This window comes from Mustela lutreola, chromosome 12 (assembly GCF_030435805.1).
Source record: "Mustela lutreola isolate mMusLut2 chromosome 12, mMusLut2.pri, whole genome shotgun sequence".
Taxonomy (NCBI): domain Eukaryota; kingdom Metazoa; phylum Chordata; class Mammalia; order Carnivora; family Mustelidae; genus Mustela; species Mustela lutreola.
In genome coordinates, this window is record NC_081301.1 from 59,128,441 (window position 1) to 59,152,287 (window position 23,847).

The 23,847-nt window shown below is 34.2% G+C and overlaps 1 protein-coding gene across 5 annotated transcripts in view; it reads left to right on the forward strand.

Annotated features, from left to right (window-relative positions):
* The window catches only part of PTPRD (protein tyrosine phosphatase receptor type D), a 2,315,363-nt gene that overhangs the window by 1,254,455 nt on the left and 1,037,061 nt on the right, over positions 1-23,847 (forward strand). For all 5 annotated transcript variants that reach the window (XM_059143037.1, XM_059143036.1, XM_059143035.1 and 2 more), the window contains one exon: positions 11,475-11,508. The gene's annotated coding sequence lies outside the window, so the exon portion shown is untranslated. The remainder of the gene's footprint in view (positions 1-11,474; positions 11,509-23,847) is intronic.

Here is a 23,847-nt window from a genome sequence, read left to right on the forward strand (position 1 = left end):
AATTCTGCTACTGGCTTTGTTCTCTCACAGACTTTCTTTAATCTCCTTATTTCTGGGAGTAGTTTTAAAAATGAAAATATATCAAATTCTTCCTCTCCTCCTACTATTTTGGAATTGTGGAGAAGGTATCTGTATGGGGGAATACTTCCATTGGAATGAGTGAATATTGCAAGTAGTGTTTTTTTTTTTTAATTTTTATTTTAGTGAAAAGGTAGAACTTTGTAGAAAAGTTGAGTTTATTCACAATAGAACAGAGGATATGTCAAGAAACCACACCAAACTCTATGGGAAACATTGCCTTATATACTGAAACATTTGTCCTTGAGTAGAAATCAGGGAAATCAGAGATTCTCTGAATAAAGATAGAGTTTGCAGTAATGAGGAAGTATATAACAACTGTGGGCCACATGCTAGGGAAGTAGATAAGAGTGGACAGAGATTCCAGCTGGAATATTTGCATGTTAGTATATTTCTATAATTTGCACCAAGCAGCTAGCTTCTGTAGCTCTAATATGGGGAAACTGAAGAAACAGACCCAAGGACAAAGTCAGGAGTACAAAACACTAGGAATGAATTTATTTGAAAACCATTAATTTCTATGTTATAAATTTTCTTGTTACACAGAATCATAATTTTCTTAATATCATTTAATGTTCATATTTTTAACCACATAGCATTCTTCTCCCATCTTCTCTATTCACAGTTTATATACTTAATTAAGTGTAACCCATAGTTAGTGTCTATTTCAAGTTTAATGGTCTAAGGCTTCCACTTAAGAGACAGTAAGAACGCTGGATTTGGCTGCCCCAACCCCAAATCAAAGCAATGGCAGTGACTGGTCTTTTTTTTTTGTAATGGCAATTTTTAGAGAATAATTCCAATATGCTTCAAATACAGATATCTTCTTAAGTATGTGAAAATTCTCCCTGAAATCCCTTTTTAGCTATTCAATCTTCTCAGTGTATTTTACTCCTTTAAATAGAATGCAATGGTAGATTTTACATTAGCACTCCATATTCCAAACATAAGTTATCCAAAGTATACATTTTTAATGCACAAACATAGCAAAATTAAATAGCAAATTCACTATTTTTTATGACATACAGATAAAATTTACAGAAAATATGCAAAGCTATAGTGTTTACAGTGTGTTAGCAAATTAAAAATAATCTCAAGAAAGAGAAAATCCAAAGGACAAACATCAATACAATTTTCAAAGGCTATGTAAAAATGATTTCAGTATTGGAAAAAAAAATATGTGGAGACAATGGTGAATATGGGAGAAAAATGCATATTTTAAAGCAAGTGTCTCCCCAGAGTCACAGGATAAAAATTTAATTTTGAACCAACCATGTTCAAGTCTTCCAGAGATTATGTTTCTTTACAGTTCTATTTTGCCATAAGAAATAAAAGCTTAACATTGCACAAACCCAAAGTATAACTTTGCTGCAACATAGATACTGAATTTACAATTGTATTAATTGAAACAGAAGCAAATTGGCTCAGGCTAGTGTTATAAACCATGCCCTAAAGCAAGAAGTTGCCTGTGAAATTTGTTTCATGTTTTATCTATCTACATATTTCCTTTGGGATTAAAGAAATTCTGATGATTTATTTTTATTTTTACATTGTTTATTCATCTGGTGTTAGATATTCATTGTTGCTTTGCCCAATGTTGCTTTGCCTGCATTTTCTGTGGTGGTTGGTAACACTCAAGCAATCTGAGTCCATCACTGCAATCATTCCTCCTGAAGAAGCCCTTGTGATTTTCCATATTGCTCAGTTATAATCTGAAAAAAAAAGGGGGGGGGGTCAAATAAAGTAAATAGAATAGAACAATAGAACAACTGTAATTTCATTGTGAATTTATTTTATCTCCTTTTCCTGAATGTGTAATGCAAGAAAAAATAATAATGTCATTTTTTTTCCCTATTGAGTTAATCTGTGGGTTTTAGATTTTAAAAGGAATTGGGAAGAAATGGAGAGTGGTAGTTTTAAGAAAGGTACTGGAGTAAGCCACATGAGGCATAAGTCAATTTTGTTTATTGAGTCATCTTGTACAGAATGTGCTGTTGAGTAGGTACTTGGTAAAGACTGAATTAAATCCCTCTAGCTAAGCCCCACAGAACTTGATTGTCATTTCCTGGAGTTCTTACTCTTAATATTGGGATTCCTTGGACTCTTCGCCTAAGCCTAAAACTCTGCTACTGACACACACTCCAATCCCCGTGCCCTTAGATACTATCTCTATGATCATGATTCCCAATATGTATCTCCAGACTTAATTTCTCCTCTGAGCTACTGATTACTACATCCAACTCCTTACGAAACATTTGTAGTACATAGCTAAGAAATACTTCAGCCAAAAATGGCTAAAATAGAATCATCACAGCTGATACACACATCTAACTCAACCTATGTTCTCCACCAGTCTTGTCCCTTACAATAGATACCAACATCCATTCAGTTAACTAAAATTCTAACCAGCAGCCATCCTTTATCTCTTTCTTTTACTCATGACCCACATAAGTAAATTCTGTTGATTTTACTTCTGAAATGTATCCTAGATCAACCTAGAGCTATCCAATATTTTAGCTTGCCAAATATACTTTAGTCTAAATCACCACAAGTTCTTTCCTGAGAAGTTTCAGAACTGATCACACAGTTTTTACTCCTGCCTCTGCTTTTCATTTTCCAGAGTACCCAGAGACATATTTCAAACAAAATCAGATAATGTCATTACAGCTTAAAACTCTCCAGCAACTTTCAATTGCCCTTAGAATGTAATCTAACTTCTTAGCAATGGTCACCAGACAATGTGTGACATAGCTTCCCCACCTTTCTGGTGTGTCTTTTGCTAACCTTTCCTGCTCACAAGATTCCAGTTATAGTGGCCTTCTTTGTTGCTTGAATATAAGTTCACACAGGCCCGTATGTGTTCTGGCTCCCTTTACATAATCATTTTATCCTCTTATCTTACATGACTGTCTTATTCTGAACTATTAGGCCTGATTTTCCAAAATATTCTTCTTGTGAGCCACATCACTTATTTCATTTTCTTCATTTCACTAATTGTCCAAAATCACTTTTTTTTTTTTTTGCTTTGCCTATTTGCTTATGCCCTCCCCCTACCCACTCCTCCATGCTGCAAGAATGCAAGTGGAAACAGGTCCACATGGCCTATCCCCAGTGAGAACAGCACATAACACAGAGTGTGTGCATGTAGATCCTAAAAATACTTGTTTAATAAATGTTAAAAATAATTATTAAATCTAGAATAAAGAAAAAAAAATAAAGTGAAAATTGTTCCGTACTCATTTTAATTCACTGTTATTTGCTTGATATTGCACAACAGTAGAGTCATTAAATTTATCATGTGGTTAAAACATTTTTTTATAGTGTAAAATATTTAAATAAGAGAACAAGGAACACCAGGATAGTAGCTTTTTTTATTTTTATTTTTTTTTAATGGAAGTACTTGATGTTATATAGAGTGACCAGGCAGGGATCTCAAAATCTAAGTGTAAAAATGGATAAAAAGAAGGGACAAAAAAGTCAAAATCTATAGTCCTTTGTATTCTGGAGACATAACACATAACAGATACTAGCTGAAACGTTAGGAAAACCAACAATACTTTATTCCCTGGGACTGTCGGGGATGTGGGGTAGATTCCTTAGGTTTGGTAGTTTCAGTTTTAAAACCCGGGCAGGTTGGCCATCCTTGTTAAAAGTAAGGACTTTTTCTCTTGCTATTTATATTTTCCATATCTTCCCTGCTACTTGTTTCCTATGTATAAGTAGATGTCCTTCGAAAACTGTAAGATAGCTCTATTGGTTTTGAAAACATACAAGGAGAACAGATGAGACCGTCCTATTCTTCAATAGAACTGGGAGGAAATCAAGTAGATGTTGCTGGCACGAGTGGTGTCTACTTGAGAAAGTAAATAGGTTGGGTGATGCAATCCTGGAAGGAGAGGAAGAGGAGTATCAGAATTTTCATCCTTAACTAGCAGTTGAGCTCACTAACATTTTGTTCGAGGAGGTCATTGAGGACCATGACCACCAGTTGACCCATAGCTGGATTCAAGCAGTTGGGACTCCTTACTCCCTCTCCAGCCCTTGGAATGCATTTTATGTCCACTGTTCCTATAGCCAGAGTTGATTCAAGAACAGAGCCTTGACAGAGTGATATATTGTTGAGATCATCTGGGCTATACATGTGGCTAAACCCTGTTAAACCTCTACTTATACCTTTAAGTTCTGTCAGGCAGGCACAGAGATCTTCTCCTCTTACAGCCACCCAAGACAAGCCTCATATGTAATTTCACTTGTTAATTTGAAAACCTGCCACCTACTCGTCTGGGTGATCTGCCTTTTTCTTCAGTCTCTCCGTGCCCTCCAAGTGGCCAGTTTCAGATTTCACCTGGAGAACTCCTGAGGTTATGATCCAACACATTTATTGTGGTTATACTGATATATTTGTATTTATTTGTTTTGTTGTGTACTTTTAATTTACTTAGATATTACTGTGCATGATATTTCTCCCTTTTTTGTAGTAATTTCTTTTTTCCTTTTCCCCCTCCAAATCAATTGGATAGTATATCTTCTTTTTTTTTTTTTTTCCCTGGGTAGTTACCTTTAAGTTTTAATATTGATACCTCACTTAACAAAGCATAAAGCTAGTAAATATTCTTGTCCTTCTTCCAAATAATAAAAAAGCTTTAGAACACTTTAATCTCAACTCCTCCAACCAACCTTTTGAATATGATGGAGGTCTAGTGTTTCAGCCACTATTTAATTTGCCCCCAAATTGATTACTAATGTTATTATATTATCATGTTTTATACATTATTAATATCACAATATGTCTTATATTACACAGTGATTTTTTTTAGAGTTTACCTATATGAATCAGTGTCTTTACTTACCATTCTTTCTTACATTTTTCTTTCTGAATTCAATTTACTTCTTCCTAAATTATATCTTTTAGATTTCCCTCAGTAAGGGATGTAGTTAGAAACTAATGATTTTTTTTGTCTGAAAACATCTCTTTTAACCTTCATTAATAAATTAGTGTAAATAAATAAAATCTTTAGAGAAATAGTCAGGTAAAGGCTGCTGTAATATTTATTTTCACTTAGCACTTTTGAGATATGATTCTTCCATTTTATATGTTCTACAATTGCTGTAAACCTAATCTACTTCTGTTTAAATATTTATTTTATCTTCTAGCTACTTTTAAATTTGTGTTTATGTTTATTTGTGAGGTAGATTTAGTTGAATTTATCTTGAGATCCATTTAGTTTCTTGAAGAGATAGGTAAATAGGTAGGCCAACATAAACAGATTTATATAAATATACAGATACATATTACAAGTTATATATATTAATATCACAATTCTTGAACATTTTTCATGTATTACTCCTTTAAGAGTACTTCTGCTCGTTGTCTTTCTGGCTCCTATTAGCCAGATGTTAGACCATCTCACCCCCCCCCCTTTTTTTTTTAAATGTCTCATAATCTCTTTCTTATCTCCCCCTCCCTTTTTTCCTCTGGTAATGTTATGGACAATTTATTCAGCTCTGATTTCCTGTTAATTATTTCTTAGCTATATTTAATATATCTGGTTACTAGTTTTAAAGCTAATATTGTTGCTTATAAAATTATAATTGGCACTCATTGAAAATTATCTTTTTTTGATAACATCTTATTTATTTCATGTTTTCTCTCCATCTTTCATTTTAATTATTTTATGTAATTATTTTCTAATCTATGTTTAGTAATCCCATTATCTGAATGTTTTATTTCTAATTTTGCTCTTTGATCTTTCTGTTGACTCTGATTCAAAATTTACTCATTTGTTTAATAATTATGGATTTGAACTCATGCTTAACAGGTTTTATATTCATAATCTCTAAATCCTTTGGTGAGAGTGTGTCCTTCTGGAGAATTTTGGAGACTGCATAAGTTACTAACCCAGAAGTAATTTTTTGTTAATGCCTCTCTGTGGAATTTCTGTGTTTTTATCAAAAGTTTGAATTTAAGCCCCATACCTGTTAAGAGAATTTCATTCGAGGCTTTTCAATCTCTTCTCCTTGAAATCCCAAGGCTTTTGATAGAGATTCATAAGTGTCCTAGAAAACCAGAAGGTCAGTGATTCCATATTAGTCATTTCCAGTTTTTTCTTCATTTTGGTCACTGAAGATTTCCTTAATATACTTCTCTGAGTTGTATTTGCCTAATGTTTGACCTAATGTTTATCCTTTCCTTTTTTACACATATGCCCACTCATAAGACTATTCTGGATTTTGGCTCAGGAGCCATTTATGGAATATATGTCATGAAGCTTAGTCATACCAATTCCCTTTCATTCTTGCTTTCTTTCCCTTTTAACACTCATCTCTTGCCACTTCAGCTAAAGTCTCAGACTGGCTCATGACTGATATGAGAATTGAGGACTAGAGTGGTTGTGTAAAGAAAAGGAAATGCCAAAAGAAAGAACTCTGATAAAATTAGAAAAGAGGAGAAAGAATGACCACTTCAACATATATCTATATCTGTATGCATGTGTGTGTGCTTGTCAGAGAAATGATACGCACAGTATGTATGTATTATATATGCATGTATGTATTTCAGTGATATTGTTGGAACTCAAGAATTTCATTACTAAAATAATTTTCTATGCTGAGTGAGTACCTATTTGCATTTGTTTTCATAATTATTTCTATAATTGGTTCTACAAGTAAATGCAGAAATAGCTGCTTACTCCTACCACCTGCTTAGTAGAGATATACAGAGAAGGCAATAATACATATTTAATTTATTCTTCTTATTTTCCAACAAATAGTATAATCACAATATTGGAATGATATCCCACTTAGTATTCTGTTCTTGCATTCCAACACCCAGGTTCTTTCATAGAAAATAGATGCTCTTTATGAGAACTAAATGGTCAAATATAGAGGTAGATGACTAATTGCAAATGCTATTTGAATAAATTTGCATATGAAAGGACTTCAAAAAACTTATTTTAAGAAAAAGAATTTTTAGGTGCATGTGCTATCCATAAATCATTTTATTTGAGATGACTCCTTTTCTATACTCATGCCAGCATCTCTGGAATCAAAACAAAAACTCCAAAGTTTTTGATAAGATCTTTCTTGTCTCTCAATCAATTGGTTATCCAGTTAGTAAGTTACCTGTTTCGTATGGAAGGATTTCCATATTTTGTCGATGGCAAGAAAAAAGAAAAATAAAAAATTTGGATCAATAAAGATGAATTAGCTAGGTGAACATTTCAGAAATTCTAGATCATTAAAATATTTTGTATTTCTAGAACTAGAGGTTTTGATTTGTCTTGTTCTTTCAAAATTCCAGTCACACAGAAGAGAATCTCCAATTAAATGTCCCTAAAACAGATATTGATTAAAACATATTCTGTTTCACGTTTCTTTCTAATGGGACTTTATTTGTTAACTTTTGATTGCCTTTTGAGTGATAGAGTAGACCACAATGGGATCATTGCTCTCAGAATGCCATGTATCCCTGAAGTCCCTAGCCCAGCTATGTTTGCACTACCTCTGAGACAGAAATGCATAGTAACAATAAATTCAGAGGTGCTTAACACTGATTTTTTTTCAGTTTTCTTACATACTAGTGTCATCCTCAATAAATCAGTATGTAGAGTCCATACTCAGTTTTTTTGCCCAAGTTCATAATAATGTAGGTGATTTTCAGATTTTGATAATTATACCTAAAACTCAATGATTTGTTTGTATTAATATTTATGAAAGTGCTTTCATAAGGATAACTGATTACTTTTGTTAAAATGTTTTGGGAAATTTAATCCTTGTTAAAGAAGGTGCCCACCAATGACCAGGTTGTAGACTCACACTATCAACATATATTAAATTAGTAATATTACTTCAAGAACTGCTGGAATTACACCCCCCCACACACAAGAGTTTTATTATTCTTTATTGTGTGTCAGATGCATATTCTTTTTTTTTAATAAACATATAATGCATTTTTATCCCCAGGGGTACATGTCTGTGAATCACCAGGTTTACACATTTCACAGCACTTATCATAGCACATACCCTCCCCAATGTTCATATCCCCACCATCCTCTCCCATCCCCCCCTTTCCCCAGCAACCCTCAGTTTGTGTTTTGAGATTGAGTCTTTTATGGTTTGTCTCTCTCCCAATCCCACCTTCTTTTATTTTTTCTTTTCCTACCCCCCCCACATTGCATCTCCACTTATTCATATCAGGGAGATCATATGATAGTCTTCTTTCTCTGATTGACTTATTTTGCTAAGCATAATACCCTCTAGTTCCATCCACGTCGTCACAAATGGCAAGATTTCATTTCTTTTGATGGCTGCATAGTATTCCTTTGTGTATATATACCACATCTTCTTTATCCATTCATTTGTTGATGGACATCTAGGTTCTTTCCATAGTTTGGCTGTTGTGGACATTGCTGCTATAAACATTCGGGTGCATGTACCCCTTCAGAGCACCATGTTTGTATCTTTAGGATATATACCCAGTAGTGCAATTGCTGGGTCATAGGGAAGCTCTATTTTCAGTTTTTTGAAGAACCTCCACATGGTTTTCCAGAGTGGTTGCACCAGCTTGCATTCCCACCAACAGTGTAGGAGGGTTCCTCCTCTCTCTGCATCCTCGATGCATATTCTTTTTATGAGAATTATAAAAGTTTAGAATGAAGAAGACATAATCAAAGAATCTACAGGTTGAAATATCATATTCTAGGTTTAGGTACAAAGACTCTAAAAATTTCTCCCTCTCACCAAAGTAAGAAACATTGCTACTTTTTAAATATTCATATAAATCTTTAAATCTATTACTTAAAAATTTGTTATTCAAGAATACTTTCTCTTTTTAATAAATTACATGTAAATAGTAAGAAGGTCTTTTAAAAATGGATGAAGAGATAGCCAATTTTTACTTACTAAGGAAAAAAAGTGATATGAGTAATTGCACAGAATTGTTTAACGTTTTGAAGCTTAAAATAATTGTGGGCCCAAAAGAAGAATGAAGAATAAGACATTGTAAGTGTGGAATGCACTTGCATGCTTTATATAAGCAATGTTTGCTCTGACATCCTTGACTTGGCCAGAAGTATAAAATTACAAAAGGCAATGTTATCATTTCATTTACCTTAAAAAGATAGAATCCCTTTTCTAAGATGATGCTACTAATATCAGGCTTGTTGCTGGGGTGACCATGTTAATGGCTCAAGACAAATCTGTCACTATTCCTCAAAATGCTAATTTCAAACATATGCTGTGCTAATAGAGGGCCAGAAAGTATTATCACCTTTCCAAACAAAATTCAAGCTTGCAAAATAATGATTTTTTTAAAATTTTAAAATATTTTATAAAATCTAAAAATAAAATAAAATGTATTTCCATATGATACAAAAAACATCTTGAAGAACTTGCTTAAGTAGCCATTTATCAATAGAGGAAATTTTCTTTAATTTGATTCTTTATCTTTTCATAAAACTAAAAATTTCATTCATAATAGATATTACTATTCCTTTAAATTCAACTTATTACCAAAAACCTATTCAATACAACAACACTTTTCTCTTAAAGGATGACAGATGGACATAAGAAAAATCTATGCAACATATTATCTCTGTTTTAAATACAATTGTTCTCTTTAGCATCATCTTTTGGACATCTCCCATGCCAAAGGCATATCAGGAGGTCTTCTGGGTAGGCAAAAATGAACAGGTTCAAGGCATAAATGCCCAGAGAGAAACAGTTGAGTATTATAGTACAGGTACAAAATATGTTGGGAACATCTAGGAAAAGAAGAGTAATAATCCAATCAAGAAATGGGCAGAGGACATGAACAGACATTTCTGCAAAGAAGACATCCAGATGGCCAACAGACACATGAAAAAGTGCTCCATATCACTCGGCATCAGGGAAATACAAATCAAAACCACAATGAGATATCACCTCACACCAGTCAGAATGGCTAAAATCAACAAGTCAGGAAATGACAGATGCTGGCGAGGATGCGGAGAAAGGGGAACCCTCCTACACTGTTGGTGGGAATGCAAGCTGGTGCAGCCACTCTGGAAAACAGCATGGAGGTTCCTCAAAATGTTGAAAATAGAACTGCCCTATGACCCAGCAATTGCACTATTGGGTATTTACCCTAAAGATACAAATGTAGTGATCCAAAGGGGCACATGCACCCGAATGTTTATAGCAGCAATGTCTACAATAGCCAAACTATGGAAAGAACCTAGATGTCCATCAACAGATGAATGGATCAAGAAGATGTGGTATATATACACAATGGAATACTATGCAGCCATCAAAAGAAATGAAATCTTGCCATTTGCGACAACATGGATGGAACTAGAGCGTATCATGCTTAGCGAAATAAGTCAAGCAGAGAAAGACAACTATCATATGATCTCCCTGATATGAGGAAGTAGTGATGCAACATGGGGGCTTAAGTGGGTAGGAGAAGAATAAATGAAACAAGATGGGATTGGGAAGGAGACAAACCATAAGTGACTCTTAATCTCACAAAACAAACTGAGGGTTGCTGGGGGGAGGGGGTTAGGGAGAAGGGGGTGGGATTATGGACATTGGGGAGAGTATGTGCTTTGGTGAGTGCTGTGAAGTGTGTAAACCTGGTGATTCACAGACCTGTACCCCTGGGGATAAAAATATATGTTTATAAAAAATAAAAAATTAAAAAAAAAAAAAAGAAGAGTAATTCCTTCACTTGGTGTCAGGTGAACTTCTCTAAGAAGTAATTAGTTGAGGTAGCCCTAAAGAATGGGTAGAAAAAATATGAAGATAAAGAAAAAGGGGTGGACCAAAGTATTGCTTAAAAAGAAAAAAAATGTTGAAGATATGACTTGAGTATAGGACATGGAAAAATGGTGGGAGATAAAACTTGAAAGGTAGAATGAGGACTCACTAGATAATGAGAAGGAAGGGTCTTTAGAAGGTAGAACAGGAGCTGTTGACTGGAGCAATTGAACATTATGCTAAATACTTCAGCTTTTTGTGTACAAAAAAATAGAGTGAATTTTTTTTTTAATCATCAGGGCTGTATATTAGGATAAGATTTCATGACTATGTTCATGCCCTGACAAAAACCGTATTATACATGATTTTTTGTACTTTGAAACTTGAAAGTCAAAATAAAATATGGTTACAAAATATACATTTCCCAGTTTGCATATACAAAAGATTTTCAAAAATAACTAGTTATCTAATTTGGATCTAAAATGGTGGGGATGAAACACTTTCATATGAAATAACTCAATGATTGAAATCAAATTATGTATCTTTATTGCTTATTTAATTTTACTTCTGTAGATAAATTCACAATATGTGTTTGAAGACAATTTGAAACTCTTTGGTAGTTTTTATGATTGCAATATCAAAATATATTTTTGTTGTTTCAGATGATGGTGCCTGTCAATTAACTGAACAACTGTGGTAAGTTGTTTTTTTTTCCTTCTCAAATCTGCACAGAGTGTTTTTCTTTCTATTATTCAAAAGGATGTATGTTCCCTATGAAACCTGTAAAACCATTAACCATTAACACTGAAAGTCAAGCATGCCCTGAAGTAGGGTCTATCCCCCCCCCCCGCCCCCAGGGACTTAACCTTTCCCTTTTATCTCTGAACTGAGCCAAGAATGGAAGTGTCCTGTACATGTACATCCAGAGTTTAGGAGGGACACTATTATCCAAATGTTTCCCATTAAATGTTCACCATTTATTTGCCCCCAGGGATGACCCTGAGAAAATACCCAAATGTTCACACCATCAAAGGCAGCAAATGTCTTTTAAATAAATATTGTTTAAACTAATTTAAAGTTATATAGGAGTTTGGTAAGAAGAAGCAGATTTTTCTTTCTTTTCTCCTCTTGTTTCATAGAGGTGTTAATGATCCTGGCCATGACGTACACACAGGCTGACTTTCATGTGTCCAGTTTCATAGCTGATTAAATCTGACTTTGCATTAGTTGAGTCATCATACTGGACAGCAGAAATCAAATGGCAGTATCCTATCTGCTATGAACATGGTTGTCGCTGCTTTCATAGACTTCTACTGGGTAATATTCTATGTGGGTAAATGAAATGTGGTATTAAATGTTTTGAAAAATAATAGTGATGGTAATAATGACTTATATATGGCAATGGTATGCCCTCAAAAGGAAGAAAGGAAGAAAAAATTGAAAGAGATTTTCTCTGGCAATTTGTTGGGTATTTTAGGCTGTTTTGTTTCTTATTTTTCAATTAAAAGTGAAAATTTGGTGTGTGTTTTTTTTCCACATATACTTCACATACTCAAACTCTTAAAATCTCTCAGTCATTTAGAAAACTAGTGTCTTATTGTTAATTTCTGTGTAAGCAGATACGAAGAATATCATACAGGGTTTATATTGATAGTGAAACACCCAACACTCACTGGCATAAATAATTACTTTTTTCTTTATTATTCTTATGAGAAGTGAAATCAGAAAAATGATTTTTATGTCTTGCATATTGTCTTGGATTTTTGTGATTGATTATTCATTGAAACCTAAAATAAGTGGGAGTAGTTTCTATAAATCTCATTCATCTCTAGACAAGTTGGTACCCTTTTACATCTACCTTTAAAAAGCAAACAACATATTCCTGTGCTTTTACAATACTGGGGAACTGTTATTTTCATGGACTATATTCTCATTGTCAGATTTATGAGGAGAGGACGTTGTATTATTATCCATCTTATTCCTTGAGAGTTTAACAGTTTAGAGTAGATAGAACATGTCATTCCTTTCTCTCTTATTCAACTTCAATAAAGAAACAGTTCTTAAAAAGTGCATTTATTTTATGCTCTGCATCTATGCATGGACTAGACTGTTTGGAAAAATAAGAGATATGCAGAGATGGAAGTTAGAGAATAACACAAAGCTTGGAGGTATGTGAAAAGTTTATCAAGAGTTTGGATAAGGAAGAAGAATAGACTACTTAGATGTGAGTTAAGGAAAAACAAATGTTTCAGAAAAAAAAACAACTGTAAGTCTTACTGTATATTATATGAGTGCTTCTCGGACTTTAGTATGCTCATGAATCCACTGAGCTATCTTATTAAAATGCAAGCTCCAATTTAGGAGGTCAAGAGTCTGCATTTCTACCAGCTCCCAGGTGATGTCAAAGCTGCAGGTTCAATGGCCATACTGTGAATAGTAAAATATTATATAAATGACTTGTTCACTTTGCCTTTCAAGTAATACATTTCTTCCCAAGCATTTGACTTGAATTTGATTTTTAGTGTTTTTACTTCACTGCGTAAAGATCAATCTTGAGACTTGAGAAAAAAATGTCATGTTTTAGTTAAGCCACATACAGAAGACAAAACAACAACAAAAAAAAACTAGGTCTTGCTAGCTCCCAAGGTCTGCATTTCCCTCATTAATTGATTATAAGGGTAAACTGTGAGGATCAGAAAAATCCAATTTGTTTGAATCAAGTAACTTTCAATTGTACAAGATGTAAGATTTTACAGAAAGTAACTGTGATTTTTAATATTACAATCTATGCAAAGGCAATCATATCATCACCTAGTAAAAGTAAAAAATATAAAAGCAATAGTAGTCATGGGGATTAGAAAATTTTAACTAAAATATAAGTAAACATTATCATTATTGCTATGCTTGAAAACACTTGATTTTTGTTTTCAAGTGTTTTGAAACACTGGTTTTGTATCCTGTTTTCATTGACATTATGAATGTTATCTACCTTAATCATTAGGTTTATTCAGATTCTGAGGAGATTATCAAGAAGGCAAGATAGAAGTCAAACTAGGCTGGGTTGGTAGGTAATTGTAAATAATGAATCTCAGAGGCCTTAGTCCAGTCATGTAAGGAAAACTAAAGGGTTTTCTAGAAATTGGATTCCCCAAGAGCCTGTAGAATGCTATGGAGTAGAAGTTCTAAAATCAATCTGAAGTTTTCTGCTCAAACCTTTCCTCGAAATGAATGTTTCTTCACCCAAATTGCATGTAAGAATCACCTGGGTGTTAAAAAAAAAAAAAAAAAAAAAGTTATACCAGGCCTCCACGGAGAACAGTTAACTCAGTATCTCTGGGTGGAGCCTAGCATGATGTTCTAGCTTCCTGGTGAGCCCTTGGGCAACTAGAGTTGAGAGTCAGTGCCATACATTAGGGCCTGAAATTTACATTTGTCCCGGGTTCCCAAGTGATACTGATATTACTGCTCCACGGACCACAACTTTAGGTAGTAAGGGCCTACCAGCTCCCACAAGTTTTTCCACATGTTTCAGGAGGGTCAGTATTACTTGGAAATAGTTATCTTTTTCAAAGGATGAGGAGAATGGAGGGGAATAACAGAAAGGAGAAAAGGAAGATCCAAATGGCACATGGTGTAGACCTGGGTAGAATATTCCACTCCCCACATGATTGAATTTGAAGGGCAATGGAAAAATACCTGCATTCCAAAATATCTCATCTCATGAAATAATGTGGTGCCCGCATTTGCACTATTATAATTCATTTGATTTTAGTGCTTTTCAAACCTGACTGTGCAAGCATTATTCTGTGAAACAACTATTAAAAATATAGAGGATCAAGAAGGAGGGTTAGAGTTGGCAGGAATCTGAATTTTAATAATCATCCCATATGATTCTAATGAAGAATGGAGCTTAGAAATTAACACTGTTTAAATGTCCATACTACCCAAAGCAACCTACAAATTCACTACAATTCTTATTAAAATGCCAATAGCATTTTTTTGTGTGTGTGAAACTGAACAAATAATTCTAAAATTTTTATGGAGCCACAAAAGATCCCAAATGGTTAAAGCAATCTTGAGAAAGAACAAAAGAGCTGGTGATATCACTACTCCAGGTTTCAAAATACACTAAAAAGGAATCAAAGCAGTATAGTATGATACTGGCCCAAAAAAGGGCACATAGATCAATAGAACAGAATAGAGAGACCAGAAATAAACCCACACTCACATGGTCAATCAATCTATGACAAAGGAGGCAAAAATATGCAATGGGAAAAAGAGCATCTCTTCACCAAATGGTGTTGTGAAAACTGGACAGCTACATGCAATAGAATAAATCTGGACCACTTTCTTATACCATACACAAAATTAAATTCAAAATGAATTAAAGACTAAATATGAGACCTGAAGCTACAAATCATAGAAGAGATCATAAGCATTAACTTCTCTGATGCCAGCCTTAGACATGCCTCCTAAGCAAAGGAAACAAAAGCAAAAATAGACTATTGAGACAACATCAAAATGGAAAGCTTTGTACAATGCAGGAAACTATCAACAAAGCAAAAGGCAACCTACTGAATGGGGGAAGATATTTGCAGATGATATACCCAATAAGGGATTAACACCAAGATATATAAGGAACCAATACAACTCAGCACCAAAATGTAAATAAATAAATAAAAATGATTGAATAAAAAAATGGACAGAACCTCTGAACAATATTTTTTTTTCAAAGAAAGCACACAGATGGCCAACAGACATGAAAAGATGTTCAACATAACTAATCATCAGGGAAATGCAAATCAAAATTACAATGAGATATCACCTCATACTTGTGACATGGCTAAAATCAAGAAGACAAAAAGGAGCAAATGCTGGTGAGGATGTAGAGGAAAAGGAGCTCTTGTGCTCTGTTGGTGGGAATGTAAACTGGTGCAGCCATTGTGGAAAACAGTATGGAGGTTCCTCAAAACATTGAAAACAAAAATATCCATAATCTAATAATTTCACTATTGGGTATTAACCCAAATGACACAAATACACTAATTTGAAAAGATGTGTGTGTGTGTGTGTGTGTGTGTTTGTGTGTGTGTGTGTGTATTTTTATATTTATCACAGAAATATTTACAATAGTCAAGATACTGAAGCAACCTAAGTGTCCACTGATAGAGATAAGGAAGATGTGGTATATATGTGTATATTGTAGTAGCATTGTATGGTGACAAATGGTAGCTACAGTTCTGTTGAGCATGGCATAACTATAAAGAAGCTGAATTCCTATGTTGTATACCTAAAACTAATGTAAAATTATGTGTTATCTATACTCATATAAAAATATGTAAAGAAAAGAATGGAGTTGAAAAGCCATTGTTTTAGACTACATACTGCCTTTTTCCTGGCCTTCTTTTAATATATATATCCCTCTTCTTTAAAATAACATTTTATATATACTACTCCATTTATTAATAGGGATCAATATAACAGCAAAATAATAATATTAGTTAAGTTACATGGTTCTTACCGTTTTGTCAGGCACTGTTCTCTAGAATAACCCTAGATAATATGTACTATTGCTATCCTCATTACATATAAGAAAACTGGGAAACAGAAATGTTAAATTGCCTAAACTCACATAGCTCGTAAGTGGTAGAATGGGATTCAAACTAAGATTTTAAATCTTTTTTAATAATGCATTTTTCTGAAGTATTTGGCTCTTGAACCTACACTTCAGTCAACTACCAACTGTCAATTGCCCACATATTCGACAAATGTTTCTGGAGCAGCTTCTATACACTGAGTGCTAAGAATGGAGCAGTAAGCACAATGAAATGTATATTTTTATAGAGATTACTTTCTTATGGGAGATGCGGGTTTTTGTTTTTACAAAACCAGAATTTTTTAAAAGAGCTTAAAATTCATGGCAAGAAGACACAAGCTTCAAATATAATTATTCCATTTGCTTTCTGAGTGACCTTAACAAATCTCTTTACCTCTCTAAGTAATCCAATGAAATAATATGAAGGGATAACTAAATGAATTATTTTCATTACTTACATAATCATTGACTATAATGAAAAATGCTTTGTGTGTATTTTTGGCATAAAAATGGTCTTAGATGAGAAAGATTGATTTCCCTATGGCAATAGACAGCATGATGAAAGCACTGGTTATCAGGAAGGTATTGGGGGCAATATTAATGGTATTGGTGTTAGTAGTGGTGATGTTTGTCATAATGGTAGCAATGACTTACATGATGCAATTGATGGTAAAACTACCATTCATTATCCACTTACTATAACTCAGGTGTTTTACTTATTTTTTATGTTTACTGTTTTATTTAATCCATTTCACAATCGTATGATTGTGAATTGTACAATTATTGTCCATAATATAGAGCTGGAAAATAAAAAGGTTATAAAATTTAAACATCTCATCCAAGTCACATAGCTAAATAAATAATGGGGCCTTGTATCAATTGTCTATTGTTGTATAATAAACTTCCCTAAATCTCAGTGGTGTAAAATAACCATCTGATATTCCTGATGAATCTGTGAGTTTACTGAGAAGTTATTCTGCTCTACCTGATGTTGGCTGGGTTACATTTGAGGAAATTTATTAAAGAAGATTCAATACTGAGTGGATGTTGAGGCTTAAAGCTCCAGAAATCAGAGGTTTTGAAAGGATCTCTCCAGCCCGATTACCAAATACAAACAAGGCATACTTGCCAAAGTTCTGAATATTGACACATTGGATTTCTATTCTTGCTCTAATGTAAGGTTCCATTCTCATAAGTACACATCTGTATGCAAGTGAGCCACAGGAGGGTCAGCAATGCTATTGTGTCCACCTAGATTACCAAATTGGGTCTCCACTGAATCTTCAGTATTGACCTCAAAAGCATGCAGAAAAGGTATGAAAGATTCAGAAGGCAAAAGGCTCCTGCTGTTACCAATGAACCATCTAAAATGTAGGGATACTTCTTAATGTGAGTTTTTTAATAACTTTGGATTTTGAACAACCTTGGGTCTCAGTGGGCCTGTTAAGCTGAGTTAGTTACAAAACAAATACCATGCTTATCCAGAACTTTATCATTGTGGTTTTCAGCTTTGCCAGCCTGTACCATACGACCCTCACTTAGGCCAAGGAATATCTCGATTATCCAACAAGACCATGGTAGTATAGAGCTTTGCCTCCCTGCTTTTCAGACTCTTTTTTTTTTTTTTTTTTCTAGGAGCTCCACAGAGAACATCTGTCTCTAGGACTATAAATTTGGTACTTTTTACCACCTCTAAATTTCCTCTATTGTTTAAGAGTAGTAAAGGTCAACAGCTTACTCCCATCATTTAGGGAATAACAACGTGGAAAATTGAGTGAACTCAATATGATCACCCCTCAAGAGTTTTCCCTATGAACCAAAGTCTTTAAATTTTGAAATAACTTCCAAATAAGAAGTCAGAAAAGAACAAAAGTGTGTGTGAGAAAACATGTGCTTTGCTTTTTGCTTTTCATTGGCACCGATGGAAGTGTAGTTCCTGCTGTCATGATGGAAAGCAGGATCCATTTCTCATGTTCTTTCAGGTAGTTCTGTTTTATTTTTTTAAATTTTAAAAGCAATTTTATTTATTTAAGAGTAAAGTAGTAGTAGTAAAAGGTTAACAAAAACTTTAATTTAGATAAAAGAGATTAACAGACCATTTTAAACATGCAAAGTGACTTAATATTTTTCAATTTCATTACTTTACTAAATTAGTTAATCCAAGGTTACACAGCATGCAGAGTTTAGGTATGAATCAGGTCTCAAGGCTCCCAGCAGAAGTCCCCAAAGTTCATTTTCACTTTTGTTTCCCTTGCCTTTGGAGATGTGTCTTGAAAGAAGTTGCTATGGCCAATATCGAAGAGGTTACTGCCTACATTTTTCTCTATGATTTTGATAGATTCCTGTCTCACGTTGAGGTCTTTCATCCATTTTGAGTTTATCTTTGTGTGTGGGGTAAGAGAATGGTTGTATTCTTCTGTATGTAGCTTTCCAAGTTTCCCAGCACCATTTATTGAAGACACCACCTTTTTTCTATTAGATATTTTTTCTTGTTTTGTCGAAGATTATTTGACTATAGAGTTGAGGGTCCATATCTGGCAAGGAAAACAAAAGCAAAAATGAACTTTGGGGACTTCATCAAGATAAAAAGCTCTGCACAGCAAAGGGGAGTTCTGTTTTAATAGTCAGTACAAACTGAATCCATATTGCTGGAAGAGAAAATGAAAGAGAATTAACGCCCCAATATATCAAATAGGGATTTCTAAGTTGCACCAACAAAATAATTGGGAGCATGTACAAATGAGGATTCACATGTACAAAATTCAAATTTTGTGTATGCAAATGAGATAATTATGCAATCAAATAAGTGCCTTTGATTAAAATCATTGTATATGCAAATTTGTCACTTGCCGAAGCAGTCATATTTTGGCATGTGCATACATGATTACTGGTTTCTAATTTAAGGTAATTTTATGGCAGAAATAGTCTTACCTATTGGATCTCGTATTTTACATATTAGCCAAATAAAATGAGGCTTATTATCAAAAAGAGTAACAACACACACTTACATTGGCCTATTATATTTTAGGCACCTATCCTTCACAACTAGCCTGTAAGGCAGATTGACTGTATTTTATAGATGAGGAGGCTGAGACATAGATGACTTTCCTGGGTCAAACAATAACTGCCTAGCAAAGTTAGGAAACTCAGTGCTTGATAAGACTATGGCTGTGATCCTTCCTAGATGTAATGCTGACTCTGCTTCCTGAGTCGCTCCTTTAAGGCAGCTGTGATGGTCTGGGAAGCTGTAATGAGACCTACAGAAATTAGCTCCTCTCCTGCTTCTCTCCTTTACCCATTCTCTTGTACCTGTGCAAATTCAAAACCTTTCCTCTTTTCTTTCCCCCCACCTCCTTGCTTATGTTTTATCTGTCCTCTGAAGACTCTGGAACAGGATAAAACTGGTTAGGGAGCCTGGGGAAACTTGGTAGAGAATCTTCCCTTGACTGACACTGGGCTAGTATTTCAGGGAGCTCAGGAATTTATTCTCCTATGTCTCTTGATAACTGTATTAAAAGCAAAAATCTGGGGCGCCTGGGTGCCTCAATGGATTTAGCCTCTGCCTTCGGCTCAGGTCATGATCTCAGGGTCCTGGGATAGAGCCCCTCCTTGGGCTCTCTGCTCAGCAGGGAGCCTCTTCCCCTTCTCTCTGCCTGCCTCTCTGCCTTCGGCTCAGGTCATGATCCCAGGAGTCCCAGGGTGAAACCAGCATCATGCTTCCTACTCAGTGGGGAAATCTGCTTCTCCCTCTGTTCCTCATCCCACTCTTATGTTCTCTCACTATTTCTCTCAATAAATAAATAAAATCTAAACAACAACAACAACAACAACAAAACCCCACTAAATATATGTATTCTAATTCTGCTTGATCTTTGTTCAGAATGCCCAAATACATCCTTAATCTTACTCAGAATGAAGATCAAATTCTTATCATGTCTTTCAAGGATAGCCATGACCTGCCCTCTTCTCTCACCTGTCCCTTACCTCCTTTTCCCTCTGCCACTTGGTTCAAATTAATCCTGTTTCCTTGTTCTTTCTGGAATCTGCTAAGCAGTTACAGGCCTGAGGTCTTTTGAGCTTGCTTTCTTTGCCCAGAATACTCTTCCAACACTACAGCTCTGTGGCTTCCCCTTGGGACCATAGAGTCTCTGCTCAAACATGATCTTATCACAGTGCTCATTTGCCCATTTGCCCATCTCTGCTTCTTTTTACCCCACTTAATGTATCTTCTTTTGCCTCCAGGGCGCTACTCACCATACCTATTATAAATGGTTTATTCATCCAGCTTTTCCTACTGTAATCTATAGAAGCTATAAGAAGACAGTGACTTTGAACAGGATGTTTCCTGCTGTACCCCCAACTTCTGCACAGGGTAAATGCTCAGTAACTAACAAGGATGAATTAACAATCCAATGAAGGATACAAACAAGTAAATGAATATTCTAGAATTCCTATCAGGATTCCCTACTTAGCTGTCATTAGAATGATTACATGTTGTTACAACACAAAATTATTTCTTTACAGCATTAATACTCATAAAGATATATTAATGAGTTTGTCAATTGTTACTAAATGTCTTTTACATGAAACCAAAAAACAGGTGGAACCAAAAGTTATTACAATTAAAAAAAATTATTGGAAACTGTACTTAAGTTTTATTATTTTAGGGAACTCAAGAAAAGCAATTGTTAACCATTATAAAAACTATGTATCATCCCTATTTCGCTTGTTTTCCATATATTATGTAATTTAATTCTCATGAAACTTGTAATGGAAGTACTATTATATCCATTTCATAAGTGAGAAAACAAAGGCACAAAATGCTGAAGTTACTTGCCTAGAAGTCAGAAAATCCTATGGAATCACATTATAAACTTTATAAAGTGTATATATAGATGTATATATATATATACACATACATACATATATATAAATACATATACATATACATATACACACACACACACCTATATATAAAATATATTTTACACTTTGATTTATTGTTCAATACTAACTCTCCCTAATGATTGTGATTAAGGTTCCTACTTTGAAATATTTTTTTACACAAGGATGGCAATGTTATTGCATCTCTCTATACTCATTATCTCAGAAAGCATGTTTTTAATTTATTCTTTCTGAGTGTCTCAGAAATTATCTTGGAGAAATGAACAAATGCATTTGTACACACATCCTACACACTTTCTTGGACTAAAACGTATAATTACAGGAATAAAAATATTTCATTTTCTTTTCTTACAGCAATTTTAACCTGGCATATTTAAGCCTTTCCTGTTAGAGTGCATTTTTTGAATCATGTTTCCTCATAAACTCATAAATTAAAACAAGCCTGTGATTGAAGATTAGTTTTGTAATGAAGCTTTGAAATAACTTATCGCTTTTATTACCTGATTGATATTTAAAACTAAAATAGCTATACATTCCAGTTTATTTGAACAGTCCCAGTTCAAGTGTTTTCCCAGCATTATTATTAATCTATATAGATAATTATTAATAATATCATGTACTTTCATTTTCAAAATGATCTCAAAATTGTCCAGCATGGACAATAAATTTTATGTTCACCTATTCAAAACAGATATGTAATATTTATGGAGTTTTTACCCAGGGTGTAAAAGGAAGAAAGACAAACTTTCCTCAATAATTTTATCTCAATTTTAAAAGAAATTATTTAGTTAAAATCTAGAGAAAAAACATACATGATCATCGAATGAGACACATTAGACCTGAACTATTCTTCCATTTGCTTAGTAGAAATTTTTCTCAACAAATCTGATAATCCAACTTGAATTATTTAAAGAATCAATCTTTGTTTGAAAGGATAAAACATTTACTTTATTATTCTAGGCCTCTATTAGGTTTCATATAAACACGTCTTAAGAGCATTAGAGAAATGGTGGCTGAAATATTATGTTCCATTTACTTTTCCACCAAACTCATTCAAATGTAAGCCTTGTCTTTGGCCATGCTGGCTAGTATGAAGAAAAGAACAAATTCCCATTCTTCTTTTGCACCTGCATTCACACCCAAAGTCTTCTGTGCTTCCTGGAGTTCAATAAGCACAGAGCCAGAATGTCTTCTGTAATTTTTGTTTAATTCTATTGAGACACAAATTCCTGGAAGCCCTAACTTGTAGACTTTATATAAAGAGGTTTTTCCTTTCTTCTTTAGATAAAATAAATCTCTGTGTTGGGTCTCAGAGCCCGAGATATTTTCTGAATATTACCTATAATATTCCAAGAGCCAACTGTCTACCAAGCTTCAGACCTAAAACCTATTTCTACCTTTGTGTTTTGTATTTGTTTTATTTTGTTTTGTTTTTGCATTCAGTGGGCCTAATTAAGAAATCAACACAGAAATGTTAATCACATTTGTGTGATTTTTTTGCATATAAAATTTCAATTTTTAGAAAATTAAGAAAGATTTGATTTTTTTCTGATGCATTTTACACCAGCTCCTTCCCCCTTTCCCCCCCAGATTCTTACTATAACCACTGCTATAAAATGTTTGTCTTCAGAGTAGTTGACTGCTTTTTCAGAGGAGTGAATTCTCTCAAAGAATCTCACCACCACCTTCTGTGAAGCTGCCAATAAGGCTGTTGCAATCACAATTCTTTTTCTCCACACATATCCTTACTCCTCAGTCTGTTTTATTTGCCAGGGCCTCTCTTCAAAAATGTATTGCTAGATCCAAGAGGGAGATTTAGAGACGTTGTCTCAGTGGCACACTTCTTCAACTCAAAGTGAAGCAGATTAGCAGGTCAACAACCAGGTGATAAATCCCCATGTGGTGCCTGAGCCTCGAAGTTGCTTATGAGAGGCTCACAGACTTCATAGCAGTCACTTAGACAGGATGAGGGAAATCTGGAAGCTTCCTGACATAGCAAATGTATGTTGGAAATTACCTTGTAGCTTGATTTACAAACTAGGGTCCCTGTAAGTCAATTTCATCTAAGTTCAGGGTAGACAAGTACTTACTTATTTTTTTAGCTGGACTCTAAAGTCTTTCCTGAAATAAGTTTTTTCTTATAACACAAAGAAATCCGCATTTGGTTTCTGAAATCTCTTAAGATAGCTGTCCTAGAAGTTCCTGAATAAATATGGAATTAAAACCACAGTAGGTGGTTTTAATTGTTTTATGAGACAGCATATTTTAAAGGAGCATAGGATTGGAAATATGGGTTCAGATTGTACCTCTGCTGTTTACTTTCTGTGTATATTTGGACAATTCACTTTAATTATGGGTTGTGTCTTCAAATGGGAAATGGAAATCAGAAGTGACATTCACTCCAAAATTGTCTAGATTAAATGGGTTAAAGTAGATAAAAGGCACAGAAAGATGCCTAATTTAATGACTTCTCTGTCATTCAGTGTACTGAGAAAAATTGTTCTCCTTACCCATATTCATATTTACTTTCCTGA